The sequence below is a fragment of the Heteronotia binoei genome, chromosome 18 (assembly GCF_032191835.1).
Source record: "Heteronotia binoei isolate CCM8104 ecotype False Entrance Well chromosome 18, APGP_CSIRO_Hbin_v1, whole genome shotgun sequence".
Lineage (NCBI taxonomy): Eukaryota > Metazoa > Chordata > Lepidosauria > Squamata > Gekkonidae > Heteronotia > Heteronotia binoei.
The window spans coordinates 41226368-41242321 of NC_083240.1; the positions used below are offsets into that span (position 1 = coordinate 41226368).

General features: G+C 42.7%; 1 protein-coding gene across 3 annotated transcripts in view; it reads left to right on the forward strand.

Annotated features, from left to right (window-relative positions):
- MED13 (mediator complex subunit 13) overlaps positions 1 to 15954 on the forward strand; it is a 157171-nt gene that overhangs the window by 44449 nt on the left and 96768 nt on the right. The gene's annotated exons all lie outside the window — the stretch shown is intronic.

Sequence of the window (15954 nt, forward strand, 5' to 3'; positions counted from 1 at the left end):
GATCGGCACGTAACAGTGTGAAGCAACTCTTGCACCTCTTTCCCAATGAGTTGTGTGCATAACTCTTATCTCGTCCCAAAATGCTGTTAATGATGCCCTTTATTTTGTTTTGATGAAAGTCTTTTGTAATGCATGCTGATTTTAGCCTGGCAACAAAACAACCAGAGCTTTGACGTTCCTTCATAAAGAAATCAAGTGACCTGTTCTTATAACAGCTTTCTCCGTCATAGTTTTATTGGGCAGCGTCATATGCTTGATTGGGAGTGGAACCCAATCAATTACCGTATTTTTCGCTCCATAAGACGCACCTGAACATAAGACGCACCTAGTTTTTAGAGCCGTTTGTGTGAATTTAGAGACATTTGTGTGAATTTTTTGCAGTATTCGCTCCTTAAGACGCACACACTTTTCCCTCCACTTTTTGGGGGGGGAAAAGTGAGTCTTATGGTGCAAAAAAATACTGTATATTGTGTCCGATTTTAATTCCAAAACTGCTGCTAAATAAATGTGTGATTCTCTTCCTTTTTTTTTTTTGAAAAGTAACCTTTACATTGTGTATGTGATCAAGATCTTGCTGGTTTAAAGAGCACAGATGTCAGATAAATGGGGAAGCATATGGGTATGCTAGCAAATAAGAGTACTTGCAGCATAAACCTAGGAGCGCAGTTAAAGCCAGCAAAAAGCATTTGCGACAAATTTCAGGTTGATGATCAAGTTGTCTCTTAAGTCTGTGCCACGCAGCAAGAGCAGCAGTTTTTAAGAAAATTCTCATGCAGGATTTTCTCCTTGGGGAATCTGTATTTCCTCAGCCTTTGCGGAATATGATTTTAATGGACAAAATTAGCATCACTCTAGCGGGGGCTGGCTATTACGAGAGATAAGTGACCGAATACAACCCAAAGGCTGCTATTCGAAAGGGGAGGAAAGTCCACTGCAGCTCTAGAGGAAATAGAGGCGAAGGCTGTAAGTTCCACCAGCTTATGTAGGACATTCCTTCTTTACATTCTCAAGGAGTCGAGGCTGTCCAAAAGAACCACTTCAGATCACTGGGCAGATACCATCTCCTTTAGCTGCAGAGGGAAGTTCAGCTCCAGCTCTCAGTCTGAAACATGGTCCTTAATGGAGAGCAGCAGGTGCACAGTCCAAGGCCCCAGACTCGAGAGAAGGCAACAGTGGCCGTTTGTTTTCATTGCTTAATAAAGGCAGGAGGTGGCATCCCCTTTCTTGATTTGTCACTGATTTTCCTGCTCTCCTGCATTATGAAATCCACAACATAGCCACAATAATGGTATATTGGTGTTGCAGTTCTTCCAGTGCTTGTGCTGTTTCAGCTGTTTTCATGACAATTGTGCTGAGAATATAAGGGGTTTATTTTGATTTGCTACTTCTTTTGCCTGCCAGGCAGGTAACTTACCCCTCTCATCCTTGGAATCAAAGTTCTTTGGGGTTGCCCATCAACCTCCAGAATGGTTGCAGAGATCTCAGGGCGTAGTCTTTAAGAACTCAGTCAGCAATTTTAAAAGCTGTTTCTACGACTTTTGGACTCCTTGATCCTCTCAAATTAAGTAGCCTTAACGCTCCAGTGTATTCATTCTTTGTTTCCTATTTTTCCTCTGCAAAACCTGGTGGTTCTCTCAGGTTTGCAGAAGGGGCATCTCTCTTAACTGTGTGTCCTCATTGTGTTGATTTTTTTTTGATCTGCACCCTGAGGCAAAGTTAGGAATTAGGTGTGTGGTTAAAATGTAATTGCTGTGCTTCACGCTGGGCTTTCCCATCAACTGGGTTTTACTGTGTGTGTATCCATCTCCACTCACTTCTCTGCTATCCCCCTCCTTGCCCCGCCCCCGAACAGGAGTTTAGAGGTGTGGAGAGCTTCCCCTCCAATGAGTAGCAGTGTCCTCTTAAAATCTGAGCGTGTGGTTTTCAGACTTCATGATTTTTTTCTTGTTTTTTTTTTGTTGTGGTTTAACACCATTAACTGTCACTCTTTAAAAACAGCCCCATCTTTAAAAGTCAATATTGGCTTTCTTTGTATGCTGCATAAAATCTCCTGGTGATTGTTCTGCCAGTTCAGATGAGCACCTGATAAAGGAAATAACACCCGTGCAGTTATATGCTCTTCGTACAAAACAATAGAATATGATGACCTGACCTCTAAAATGAATAAATGTGTTGAAAAGCTGAGTGATTGCCGCATAGACTTCTTCTTCTTCTTCTTCTTGGCGTAAACTTTTAATGAATAATTCACTTATCGCTGAAAGGGCAGAAATAATTAGCCTTTTAAATATCTCTGCACTTAGTTTGCGCCCTTCAGATTTTCCTATTGACATGGCCTTAGGACATTCTTGAAGGAAATTCCCTTGGCTAGTGCTGGGCAGCTTTTCTTAAGTGTGTGTTTCTGTCATGGTTTAGTTTTAGCCGCTTCCCTTTTGCAAAAATTCCACCAGAGGAATATTTGCAGTGCTTGCAGGCAAACCTCTTTTTTTATCTCGCAGGAAAACAGACCTTTTTTTTTTTTTAAAGGAAGAAATGTTAAATGTGTGCAGACTTGTTTTATGAAATAAATATTTTGCAGAGGGGGAGAGAACAAGACTCATCTATGTGGTTAGTACTTAATCAGATATTAAACCCACCCCACCCTAAGGGAAGCTACAGCTGTCTTGCCTGACTGAACTGTTGTGTGCCTTATTAGGGCCTCCATCTCCAATTTGAATGATTATCGCAGATGAAATGGCACTGAAATAACTTGAAGCTATTTAATTATGGGCCATTCTGTAGGAGATGGCTGTTTCAGATGGGAGGTGGAACAGTCTATTGCACCACAGGGTTTTAAGGTATGCATACTGCGTTGTGTGATGTTAAGGTGATGAAGCAAGCTCTGGTTGGCTAAATATTTACATACATGAAAATTTGAGGGGACTGGGGGGAATGGAAGTTTGCCCAGAAAAAGCAAAAACTATACCTTGAGCAGTGTTCCAAACTGAGTTAGCGTGAGCTAGCTCACAGATTTTTAGCCTCCAGCTCACACATTTTTGTCTTAGCTCAGGAAGGATTGACCCCAAAGCACAATAATTTATGCAGTAGCTCACAACTTTAATGCCAGTAGCTCACAAAGTAGAATTTTTGCTCACAAGACTCTGCAGCTTAGAGGGAACATTGACTCTGAGTTTCCAGAAACTTTATATTGCTACCCTCAACTGTAATAATTACTGTGAAGTGTGACATTACTTTCTGGTAATTGAACTATGTACTCTCCCAAACTCAGAAGAATGTTGTGGGGGGCCTCTTCATAAATTACATTGCTGTTTAAGTGTTCAGCATGTATCACGCAGGGATGTGCACCTCTGGAGATGAGCACTATGTGTGGAACACTAGATGCAAAGTGAACTTTGATAGACTGTTTACAATTGAAACAAATATTTGAAATCTCTGAAGGAGGAATATACATACTGTAACACACATGAAGCCCTCTGGGCAAAGTATATTTATATAGCATAGGAATGGGCAATATAACGCTCCCCAAGACTTGTGCTAAAATACAAAGCTCCTAGTTCATTTTTTTTTTGCTTGTTTCTCTTCCTCGTGGTTGCAGATAAATTCTGCAGATAAACACTGAATTATCAAGAAGCACAAGTTGATTGATTTCTGTCACATGGACTTGGAAATAAAATCCGGTCATGGGATCCATGTTAGTCTACTGTAGCAAAAAGGAGACTTGTTAAACGGTTTATTGAAATGCCGCCAGTCTTCGGTTACACTTTATAATGCTTTTGAAGAGTTCGGGATTTCATGATGCATCATATTCAGGTAGACAAAAATAGTCTTCCCAAAAAGTGGATCTTTCTTTGTCCAAGCAATTTTGTTTATCTATTTTCCCTTCATTCATACTCTACTTTTCCCTCCAGTGGGGGACCGAGAGCCGCTTAGATTATACTCCTCTCCCCCATTTTATTCTCACAATAACCCTGCGAGGTAGGATAGAGCAAGGCAGTGTGACTGACCTAATATGTCCCAGGTAACCGCTGCAGGTTTCTTTCTGGGATTCTTTGTGCAAGAAGAACACTTAAAAAGGTGAAGGTCGTCTCTGGTGCAAGCACCAGTTGTTTCTGACTCCGGGGTGATGTTGCTTTCACAGTGTTTTCATGGCACACTTTTTACAGGGTGGTTTGCCATTGCCTTCCCCAGTCATCTACACTTCCCTCCCAGCAAGCTGGGTACTCATTTGACCGACCTCAGAAGGATGGAAGGCTGAGTCAACCTGGAGCCGGCTACATGAACCCAGCTTCCGCTGGGATCAAACTCAGGTCGTGAGCGGGGAGCTCAGACTGCAGTACTGCAGCTTTACCATTCTGTGCCATGGGGCATTCCAGAAGAACACTTACTAACACATTATCTCCCAAAGATAATATCAGTTTCAAGTGGTATCTGAATGCAGCCTTTCTGTATTTCCAAAGCATTCATTATTATCTTTCGCCTGATGTGGAGGACAGAGGAGAGCAGATCTGAGAGTCTGCCAAGACCACCACGGTGGCAAAGCTGTCCCCCTCTCCCCCCCCCCGCCTTTTGTGTGTATGTGTGTACTTGTGCCTGGAAGCCATGGCAACTTCTGGTGACTTCTACTGGGCATGGAGGACATTCAAAGAAGTGGCTTCATACAGCCTGCCTCTGATCCTGACTTTGGTATTCTCTGGAGGTCTCCCATCCAAGTATTTGCCAGGGTTGGCTCGCGTGCTTAGCTTTCAAGATTTGACACGATCGGGCTTGCCTGAGCTATCCAGATCAGGGCATGCAGCTTTTGACTCTGGAGGTGAAAGCTTAGTAACCATGTGGCTGGAGCAGGATGCTTGGGGAAACTTCCAGGTTGCTTGTTGGAACCGTATCCAGATATTTCACAGTACTTGAAAGTGCCTCTCTCCACCATCAAGCCCTAAGAGCATTTTGTTTGGAGATCAGGCCAAACACAGGAGCGGTGCTGTTAACAGCGATAAGGCTGCCAAGTTGGGCTTCATATGCAGATTTGAAGCTGCCAGAGGTGAGCTCAATAGAGACAGGGAATGGTTAGCTAATTGTAGAAAGTTATTGTCCCTTTTTAGAGGTTTATATGCCTGTGCCTGGCTCATCTGGCTTTGCCACTTTTCTGCCAGCAGTTAACACACGTTCTGTTGGATTGCGGGCCTTTGGAAACGGATGCAGCACTTTACTATCAGCCCTAAATATTTTACTTTTTTTTTTTTTACCAGCATAACATGCATCATTTTTGAATTATAAAAAAGGTACTAATTGGTGTATTTGTGTAATTTAGAAATATAGATGTCTTTGTTTTCTACAAGCAAACGTTCAAATATACACAATATTGGAGAGAGAGGTCGTCTGCTGCCACTCACGCTACTGCTGATACTTTGTGCCATCTGAAAAGTAGGAAAAATTAAAAGTCAAAACTTGAAACCTTTTATACTGAAGCATCTTCCGGTGCTTCATTTTATTTTCTGCAGAGAATTTTCCAGAACTCATGAAATTTAGCAAGTATGGCAATCTCAAAGTTGTAATGCAGTGTTTCTCAGGTGATTACTCCTAGGAATCATGTGAGAGTCTCTCTTGATTTGTAAATTGGGGTTGGGGGGGGGGGGAATAAAACCACAAATACACAAAATTATCAAAATTTTTAAAAATCAAGTTATGAAATTCACCAGACTGGTTGTTCATGTAAAATCAAACACAAAGTTATAACTCTTATTATATCTCAAGGGGTACAAGTGAAAGCAAACTGAAAACTGATTACTTCTGTTTTACTTTCAACAAGTATGCAGAACAGTATAGCATTTTTCCTCTTGACTGGGTGAGATCTGTTTACTTTTTAATACTTTGGGTTAAGTAGTAAAGTGGTTATAATAATAATGCTTACGCAGAAGAAAAAAACCTGTGTGACATTATTATAGTGAAGGCACTGAAGGAAAGAAGTTTGTAGATGTAAGTATGGCAGGCGGGCAGGTGTATGCTAATAATGTGACAAGAATAAAGAAATATTGAACAGCATACAGAAATTTAAATATCAAGTATAACATGCTGTATTGTCTTTTCAGTTGTACAAGAATGTTCCCAGTGAAACTAATTTTCCACAAAACATAATTTGTCTGGAGGTAAAGCACACACCTGAAACACATTTGATTTAAATCAGATATTTTAATTCAAGTGTTGCTAATATTGGGACACAAAGTTAACATGAGGTTTTAAATTTCTTCATGTTTCAGTAGAAATCTGCTAAATCAAATCATGCTTTATTTAGAGCATTGGAACATTTTCTATTCCGCCCCCCCCCCCCAGAAAACCCACATCATTGAGTAAACAAAATAAAGTATATTATGTGGACAGAACAGTCAGGCTAACATTATACTTGGATTCCAGTGTAAACATTATAATATTGGAAACATCAAACACTTGAATAGTATAGTACCATCATATACATTAATATATGCATTACGGATGAAATAGTTACGTTTAAACAAAGTCTTTGAAAATGTGTGCATACTGTAGCTATAAACAACATGATTTATCATACCATCTCTAATGCTGTAGATTCTCTTACATAAAATCTTCATGCTTGACCAAAAGCATTTCATTCATTCCAGAAGAGAACATTTGATAGGATTTTTTCAGAGCTCCTCAGAATTTCCTGTTTTACATTTTACATCTCAGCCACCTCCTCCCCCAGTCTTCACATCTAAGCCTGTTTCTTCTACCAGCTCATGTTAATAAGTAATGCATGAGATAAAGCCTGTGAAAGCTTCTGCCACAGTAAATTTGTTAGCCTTAAAGGTGCTACAAGAGTCTTAATCAGTTGTAGCCAACATAGCAAACCACAGGATTTCCCCCTCCCCCACCAAAATGTATTCCTACTTTTGAATCTTGGGTTCAAATGAACAACAGTAGTGTAAGTTGGATATTCCAGATTTCATTAATCAAGAAACCTGTCAGGTTTTCCCAAATTGCCACTGCTTCTTTATTCTTGTCACATTATTAGCATGCTGAGAGCCAGTTTGGTGTAGTGGTTAAGTGCGCGGACTCTTATCTGGGAGAACCGGGTTTGATTCCTCTCTCCTCCACTTGCAGCTGCTGGAATGGCCTTGGGCTAGCCATGGCTCTCGTAGAAGTTGTCCTTGAAAGGGCAGCTGCTGTGAGAGCCCTCTCAGCCCCACCCACCTCACAGGGTGTCTGTTGTGGGGGGAGAAGATATAGGAGATTGTAAGCCACTCTTGAGTCTCTGGTTCAGAGAGAAGGGCGGGGTGTAAATCTGCAGTCCTCTTCTTCTATTTCAGATCACCAGTGTAAAAAACCAATGACCTATCCCCCACTCCTCACCAAGTCCCCCAAATCCTTCTCTGGGCCTTCACAGTCTCCTTGTGCTTTCTAAAAAAGCAATAGTTTGTGTTTGCTAAATTAGAGAGAACATGAGCTGCTATTTGTTTTTTTATGGCATACCACATGCGTACCCTAAACAGAGTTCATTGCAGTCAGTAGTGGCTGTTTGGCAAATATTATGTTTGGCATACCTGTGGCTGGTTTCACAGTCATCTCGTACACTCATTTTGAGTAGTTATTTACAGTGCCGTACATGAGCTAGAAGTGTACAGATTGTAACAGTGTTGGGGAAATACTTAGATTTGAACTTCCTAAAGCCAGCGTCAAGTAAGATGGGGCGGGGGGGGGACCTTCTAAGTGCTGGCATTGAATTTTTAGGAATCTGGTTTATCAGCCGTGAGATTATTTCATCCTTGGCTGTATGTAACATAGGTTGGTGGCTGTGGTTGTTGATTTGTTGATCCATGTGTTCATGCTGTTTTCATCCTAATTAAATAACATTGCTTCCTGCCTGAAATGTCCTTGCTGCTTTTATATGGTTTGTTGCTCTTGCATGGTCAAGAATGGTGGGAATTTCTGACATACCTTGAAGCTAGAAACAGTTGCCCTAAATTTAAAAAGAAGTAAACACTCTTAAATCACTGTCCAGTTAAGCCAGAGTATTTGGATTTAAGCAGAAATTGATGGCGTATCTGTGGGTCAGGTTCTGTGGTTCTGTTCTCCGTACCCCAGAGCCCTATCCCATGTTCCGCTGGAGGAAGATTCCAGCGTCAGCAGAACGGACACGTACGATGCCACCCCTTATCTTTAAATTGGTGTAGACTAAGTTTTGTCACAATAAGGCTGTGTGTCACCTGCAGTTGTAAAACGCACTAATTTGCTGATAACCGAAATTGACTCCCGTGGTTCTTAATTCCAAATAAATGTGTTTAGGTTTGTTGATCTCTTTAACACTGGGATTGTTTAAACTGCCTTTTGACAGTTTAGTCTGGTTTAGTCGGTATTCACTTAATTCCAAATAGCATCCCTTTAAAAAAGGGAAAGAGAATCTTTCCCTCTTCTTCTCACCTTTTGAAAAGCCTGCAATTCCAAGAATTTTTTTTTTTTTTAAATTCTGACGCAGCCGAAGCGGCAGCACATACCGGCGGGAGACCAGGTGGTGATTTTCCTTTTGCTGTAGACAGCTGGAATTGAAAGCCACCGTAAGTAGGACAGTGCAGGATAAACAGCAGGAGCGGAGAGCATTGATCACATGATTGTCTCTTTGGAATATTGGGTTGCTACAGAGACCACTATGAGACAAATTTAGCACTTTACATCAAACCTGACGTTTTGTCTGTCTGTCTTGGAATGCTCAGTGGTTGTGGATGTGCCTGGAAAGCCAGAGAAGGGGCAAGAATGGGATGGTGGCTTCTCTCATATATTCTCTCTCTCTCTCTCTCTCTCTCTCTCCCTCTCCTCCTCTATTCAAGGTCTATTCAAGTTGTGCTTACTCCCAGGAAAGTTCTTGTAGGATCTGTCTCTCTGTTTCTGTCTCTCTGTCTGTCTCTCTCTCCCTCCCTACTACATATATACACACGCAGAGCCCCCCCCCCAAGGCTTTGAGGGGGTAAATTTCTAGTTTGTCGAAATTGCTGTCAATTTTAAGGTACATGTGCTTGGGAGAAAAATTTGAATAGAAATCTTAACACATTTGTTGCCTACTCACGTCCTGCCCTTCTTCCTAGGAGCCCAGTATTTCAGATTATCTTGCTTTATCCTCACAGCAGCCCTGTGAGGTAGTATGGGATAAGGGAGAGTCCTTCACCCTAAGCCAATAAGTTTCATTACTGAGCAAGGATTTAAGGCTTCCTTGGTCCAGGTCAAGCACTGAAGAGCAAGCTAGCTCTTATGAACGAAATGTAAAAATGTATGGGTGTCTGTTCCAGGCAAGATCCAGGGGATCAGTATGGTGCTTTTGTAGTACTCAATTCATATTGTTGACCGACGTTTCAGATGTGTGTGATAAGCCTACAGCACAGGCAAATGTTGGTGTATTTTATACAGTTTTCAAAATTATTGGACGTGCACACTGTTCTTTTTTTTAAAGTGAATTGTTTCACAGACACCAGCAGAAGTTCTTTGTGGCTTACAACCAACAGCTGGCGCTCCTCTAAGTCTTGTGTCGGAGAACACAGAACAGAAGGCCTTTGCTTTCAGTGTCGCTCCTCCTCCTCCTCCCAACAACAATGTCAGACAGCCATAATTCTTACCGCCTGTGCAGTGGCTAAGAGCAGAAGCTGTGAATTCAGAAGTCATGGGTTCAGATGTTGCTTTACCTTACTTGGTAGCGTTGAGCAAGGTTCTGCCCTGTCTCTTTTTGGCGGTGCCCTCTCCAGCACTATGGGTCTAATCAGGGGTGGGTTTTTTGTAGAAAAAGCCCAGCAGGAACTCTTTTGCATATCAGGCCTTGCACCCCGATATCACCATTGTTTCGCACAGGGCTTTTAATAGTACGAGCCCAGCAGGAACTAATGTTAGGCTACACCCCCTGACACCAAGCCAGACGGAACTGAATTCCTGCTGAAAAAAAGCCCTGGGTCTAATTATGATCTACACTTAGGGGGGGAGTTGAGGGACACTTGGCAATATATACATAAAAAGCTTTGCCTCTCCCAGCTTAGGGAGGGACGGTGGCTCAGTGGTAGAGCATCTGCTTGGGAAGCAGAAGGTCCCAGGTTCAATCCCTGGCATCTCCAAAAAAGGGTCCAGGCAAATAGGTGTGAAAAACCTCAGCTTGAGTCCCTGGAGAGCCACTGCCAGTCTGAGAAGACAATACTGACTTTGATGGACCAAGGGTCTGATTCAGTAGAAGGCAGCTTCATATGTTCATATGTTCAGCTCCCCAGTTCTGTGGTACGAAGCTATAGCCGCCTTCTCTCCTCTGGAAAACGCAGGTTTTGTCATGGAAGGGAAGTGCCTAACCAAGGGCAAGATCAAGAATGAAATGTGATGTGCATAACTAAGCGATGCCCTCTGAATTAGAAGGACATTGTGCTTCCTGCATTTGATGGCGCTGAGCTGACTGTCACTGACCCAGTTAAGAGATATGGGATTATACCGGACCTAGCATTATTGCTGGAGATGCAAGTTAATGCAGCTTCGAAAAGTTTCTTCCATTTTGATTCAGCCTGGAAGAGGTGGATCCGTGTCACCGCGCTGCTCTCGAGGCTAGACTGTTGTAATGCCTGCTGTGTGGGTCTGCCTGTGAAATCAACCTAGAAACTCCAGTTCATACAGAATGCCACAGTTTGGTCACTACTGGGAGCTAGGTGGAATATGCATAGAGTTGGGAGTGAGCAGTGAAGTGGCCAAGTTTGCGGATGACACTAAATTGTTCAGGGTGGTGAGAACCAGAGAGGATTGTGAGGAACTCCAAAGGGACCTGTTGAGGCTGGGTGAGTGGGCGTCAACGTGGCAGATGCAGTTCAGTGTGGCCAAGTGCAAAGTAATGCACATTGGGGCCAAGAATCCCAGCTACAAAATACAAGTTGATGGGGTGTGAACTGGCAGAGACTGACCAAGAGAAAGATCTTGGGGTCGTGTTAGATAACTCACTGAAAATGTCAAGACAGTGTGCGTTTGCAATAAAAAAGGCCAACGCCATGCTGGGAATGATTAGGAAGGGAATTGAAAACAAATCAGCCAGTATCATAATGCCCCTGTATAAATCGACGGTGCAGTCTCATTTGGAGTACTGTGTGCAGTTCTGGTCGCCGCACCTCAAAAAGGATATTATAGCATTGGAGAAAGTCCAGAAAAGGGCAACTAGAATGATTAAAGGGCTGGAACACTTTCCCTATGAAGAAAGGTTGAAACGCTTGGGACTCTTTAGCTTGGAGAAACGGGGTGACATGATAGAGGTTTACAAGATAATGCATGGGATGGAGAAAGTAGAGAAAGAAGTACTTTTCTCCCTTTCTCACAATACAAGAACTCGGGGGCATTCGATGAAATCGCTGAGCAGACAGGTTAAAACGGATAAAAGGAAGTACTTCTTCACCCAAAGGGTGATTAACATGTGGAATTCACTGCCACAGGAGGTGGTGGCGGCCACAAGCATGGCCACCTTCAAGAGGGGTTTAGATAAAAATATGGAGCAGAGGTCCATCAGTGGCTATTAGCCACAGTGTGTGTGTGTGTGTGTGTGTATATATATATATATATATATATATATATATATATAAAATTTTTGCCACTGTGTGACACAGAGTGTTGGACTGGATGGGCCATTGGCCTGATCCAGCATGGCTTCTCTTATGTTCTTATGTTCTTACACCCATTCAATTTAATTAGTTTTATTATGGTCCATGAGCAGATCCAACTGACAGAAAACATCACATATTCAAGTTGAGCTCCAGTGAAAATAACAATAGAAGGTTTAGCAAACGATTTAGATAAAATTACATCATCAAAAGAGAATAAGATACAAAATACATAAAGCAATGTCGTAGATAACCATATTTGAAATTAAAACCCAGCAATCTAAAAAAAAAAGAACGATATAGTAGACCTCGTGATGAAATCTACGTCAAGGCTGAAAAGAGCAGGACTGAAATTTATCGCGCACTTTGATTTCCTGTGCATAGAATCTAGCAGTTAGCTTGGTAATAACTGAGATTTAAAAAGGTAAAGGTAGTCCCCTGTGCAAGCACCAGTTGTTTCTGACTCTGGGGTGACGTTCCATCACGGCGTTTTCACGGCAGACTTTTTATGGGGTGATTTGCCATTGCCTTCCCAAGTCATCTACACTTTCCCCCCATTTTACCGTGGAAGGATCGAACTCAGGTCGTGAGCAGAGAGCTCAGACTGCAGTATTGCAGCTTTACCACTCTGCGCCACGGGGCTACAACTGACATTTAGTCTGTTAATAATAATTTTACACTCACTTCACTGGTTACCAGTCAGTTACCAGCTTCAATTCACAGCAGTGGTGCAGAGTGCCATCAAGTCACAGCTGACCTATGGTGACCCATAGGGTTTTCAAGGCAAAAGACAAGCAGAGGTGGTTTGCCATTGCTTGCACCTCTGCATAGCAACTCTGGCCTTCCTTAGTTGTTTCCTATCTAAATACTACTGGTAGTAGATGATTTATTGTCTGTGGCCAAAGGCTGTTACCATCTGAGACACATAAATACCACCAGAGCTGACCCTGTATAGCTTCTGAGATCTGACAAGATCGGACTCAACATGTGCAGAGCCACCCTACTCTGCATGTGTGTGAAGACAGTGGCCTGCCACTGAGCTTCCTCTTTGGTGGAAGTCAGGGAGGCTCTCACACTTCCATCATTCCCACAGTATGTAAAACAGATTAGTTCAAGAGGATATTTTAATAAAAGAGAATAGAACTGCAGTATAATGGAATGGTTCAGGGGGCAACGTTCCCTCTAAGCTGCAGAGTCTTGTGAGCAAAAATTCTACTTTGTGAGCTACTGGCATTAAAGTTGTGAGCTAGTGCATAAATTAGTGTGCTCTGGGGTCATCCTTCCTGAGTTAAGACAAAAATGTCTGAGCTGGAGGCTAAAAATCTGTGAGCTAGCTCACGCTCACTCAGCTTAGAGGGAACACTGTCAGGGGGATGCGTTTAAAAAGAGAATATTATTGTAATATATCCCATTGTTCGTTGTACGAATTACCTTGCTTTTACTGTAGACCGATCCAGGTGGGTAAACCATTGCATTCTAAACCACTGTAGTTCTTAGCATTCTTTATAGTACGTCAGGTTCTAATACCAGGTTGCCAGACCGCAGCTTTCACACACATTCTTGTCCTTTTGCGTTGTTTATCGGGTAGCCTTATGCTGCGTGATTGAATCATTTTATGTTTTGTAATCTGTCTTCTCATTGAGAAAGGAGGGCTGTAAATAGAGGTGTTCTCTCCTTTCCTGTAACGCTCAAATAATGGCTGGGTGGAAGAATGAGCAGGAACTTTTGAAGTCTTATTTTGGTTTATCAAAAGAAATCTGAAGGCGGCTGGCAAAATACGAATTGAAGCAAACAGTCTGCAAACAGAAAACAGACTTTAAACATATAACACCAAAACCAATTAAAAAGGGAAAAAAGGCAGACTCCGATTGTAATTTATAGGAGCCAATTGAGACTTCAGCATTAGCAGCCAAAAGGCAAAGCAAAATGTTTGCCCCTTTTATCTCCTGTTCTAGCCACTGAGTTGTCCCAGGAAGCTTTGTGCTGTACCTCCGTCATTTCTGCATACCATGCGGCCCAGGAAGTGTGGGCAGTAAGGGTTGAATTTTAGGAGAGGCTTATGCAATACAAGCTGTAATTCTTGAAGAAGTTTATCTTTGTCTTCTGATACAATCTGGGGGCAGGTCCAGAGGTGCATTAGAGAGAGCGAGAGAGAGAGTGGGCGAGACAGCAAGATGCCTGCACAGATTTAGGAGGGCTGGCTGTTACATTCTTCTTGAGTGGAGTAGGATAACTGTGCTGTCCATGAACAAAGTTTTATTCAGGATGCAAGCTTTTGTGTGCACCTTTAAGACTAACGAAGTTATTCAGGATGTGAGTTTTATGTGCATGCACACGAAAGCTCACATCCTGAATAAAACTTCGTTGGTCTTAAAGGTGCTATTGTACTCCAGCTTTGTTCTGTTAGAAGTCATTTTTTTGCAACAGCAAAGGGTAAACAAGGAATTGCTGGTTTAAAGTCTGAGCAGCTATGCTACTGAGAATAGGTTTGGGACAAAGCTTGAACGCTGGCTGATGGCACTGTTTTTGTTTGTTTTTTGGGGGTGGAATCTGGCATCTGTTTGGCCTAATTTGGAACTCTTTTTGGATGTATCACCTTGTGTCTGGAGAGTGGGGCATTGACCAAAATGTCCTGAATTGTATACTTATTCCTTAAATGGAAAGATGCTATGGTAGCTTTATTAAGATCTGAAGCAGATGTAACCCTGGCTCCCTGCAAACCCCTTCTTTGTTTGTTTGTTTTATTCAGTTCATTTGTACCCTGCCTTTCTCTCCAGTTGGGGCCTGAAGGGGTTTACATCATTCTCCTTTCCTTCATTTTATCCTAACAGCAACCCTGTGAGGTAGGTTAGGTTGAATGTGCGTGTCCTGATTGTTTGGACTGTGCTTGTCATTGACTGCAATAATCAAGGTTGAATTGAATTGATTTTGACTGGCCCAGGGTCACCCAGCAAGTGGGGATTGGAACACAGATCTCCCAGATTGAACACTGTAACCACTACACCAGCCCTCAGATGGTTATCTCTTGGTTATGTCATGGTTATCTCTTGCTCGGGTTCCTCTCCTAACTAGGGTTTGAAACACATTCAATGTTGGTTCAACCAATGTGGAAATCAGGGGTGTCGAATTCATCTGTTATGAGGGCCGGATCTGACATAAATGAGACCTTTTTGGGCTGGGCCACGTGTGCCATAAAATGTAATGCCAGGTAGCAGAGACATAAACTTTATAAAGGACACAGACAAATGCAATTAATTTTTTTTTAAAAACGCTTTAAATAAAACATGCTTAAACGATTAGCACTCTTGCAATATTTTATTTCTCAGTCTCTGATAACCGAAGGAAGCAAGAGAGAGGGAGAAGGAAGCAGACTTGCTCGCAGGTGTGACTGGAGCCCTCTGGGGCTTGATTTGGCCACTGGGCCTCATGTTTGACACCCCTGCTAATGTCCACCGTGCTTTACGTTGGTGCATATGTAATGCCAAGCAAAGCCTAAGGTCGAAAAAAATGGAAAGGGGCAACTTTGCTCCAGGAGTAGTGTCTGAGAGTGTGTATTTATGAGGCTGGCACCCGATAGCTTGTTTTGAGCCAGTGCTGCATCTGCTCTGGCCTTGAGCGGTTAGCCTTACTGTATCTGTTTTCCTGTTTCTGTAGCGGTGAGACTTACAGTTTATCTGATACAAGATTATGGAACAGTGCTGGTGCATCTCTGCTTCATAGGTGACTGTGCCTTTTGCAAACGAGTTCTTTGTTTACCCAAGTTGTATTGTCAGCGGCGTTTGTGGTTTTTCGCAGAGGCGTTCTTTTGGCAGTCCCCCCCCTCCCCTCTTTAGCTTGGCGTGCTAGTTTTCCTTTCAGCATCTGAGCAGGAGCAAGAGAACACAACCAGCCGACTGCAGATGGTAAATCTTCGTTAAGTGTTCCGTATGTCCACAGCTCTGATGTAGCTAGCTAATGTCTAATAAACATTTTGAATGATTGTGGGGTTTTTTTTTAAAGAAAAGGCTCAGAAGTGTGAGGAAACAGCTGCATTGCATTCTTAGTACCCACTACAACAGCAGCGTCAAAGCGCTTGGCACAATTTCTGATTTCTAAGTGAGGTTTCTCTGAGAGCGTGCCTAGCAAAACCAGCAGATTTGCACTCCCTGCCGGTCCCTCTCTCTCTGTGTGAAATCATACTTCTGCGTGTGACGCTCAAAGCACTTTATATAGGGGCTATGCAGCTTTCACCCCCCCCCAACCCCCCATTTCAGCATGACTGTTGGATGCCATCTGGTGGTAGAGAGCCAAAGGGACCTAACCGGCATATTGTGCCCCCTCCCACCCATGTACCTGGAACAGCCTTACTGCAAGA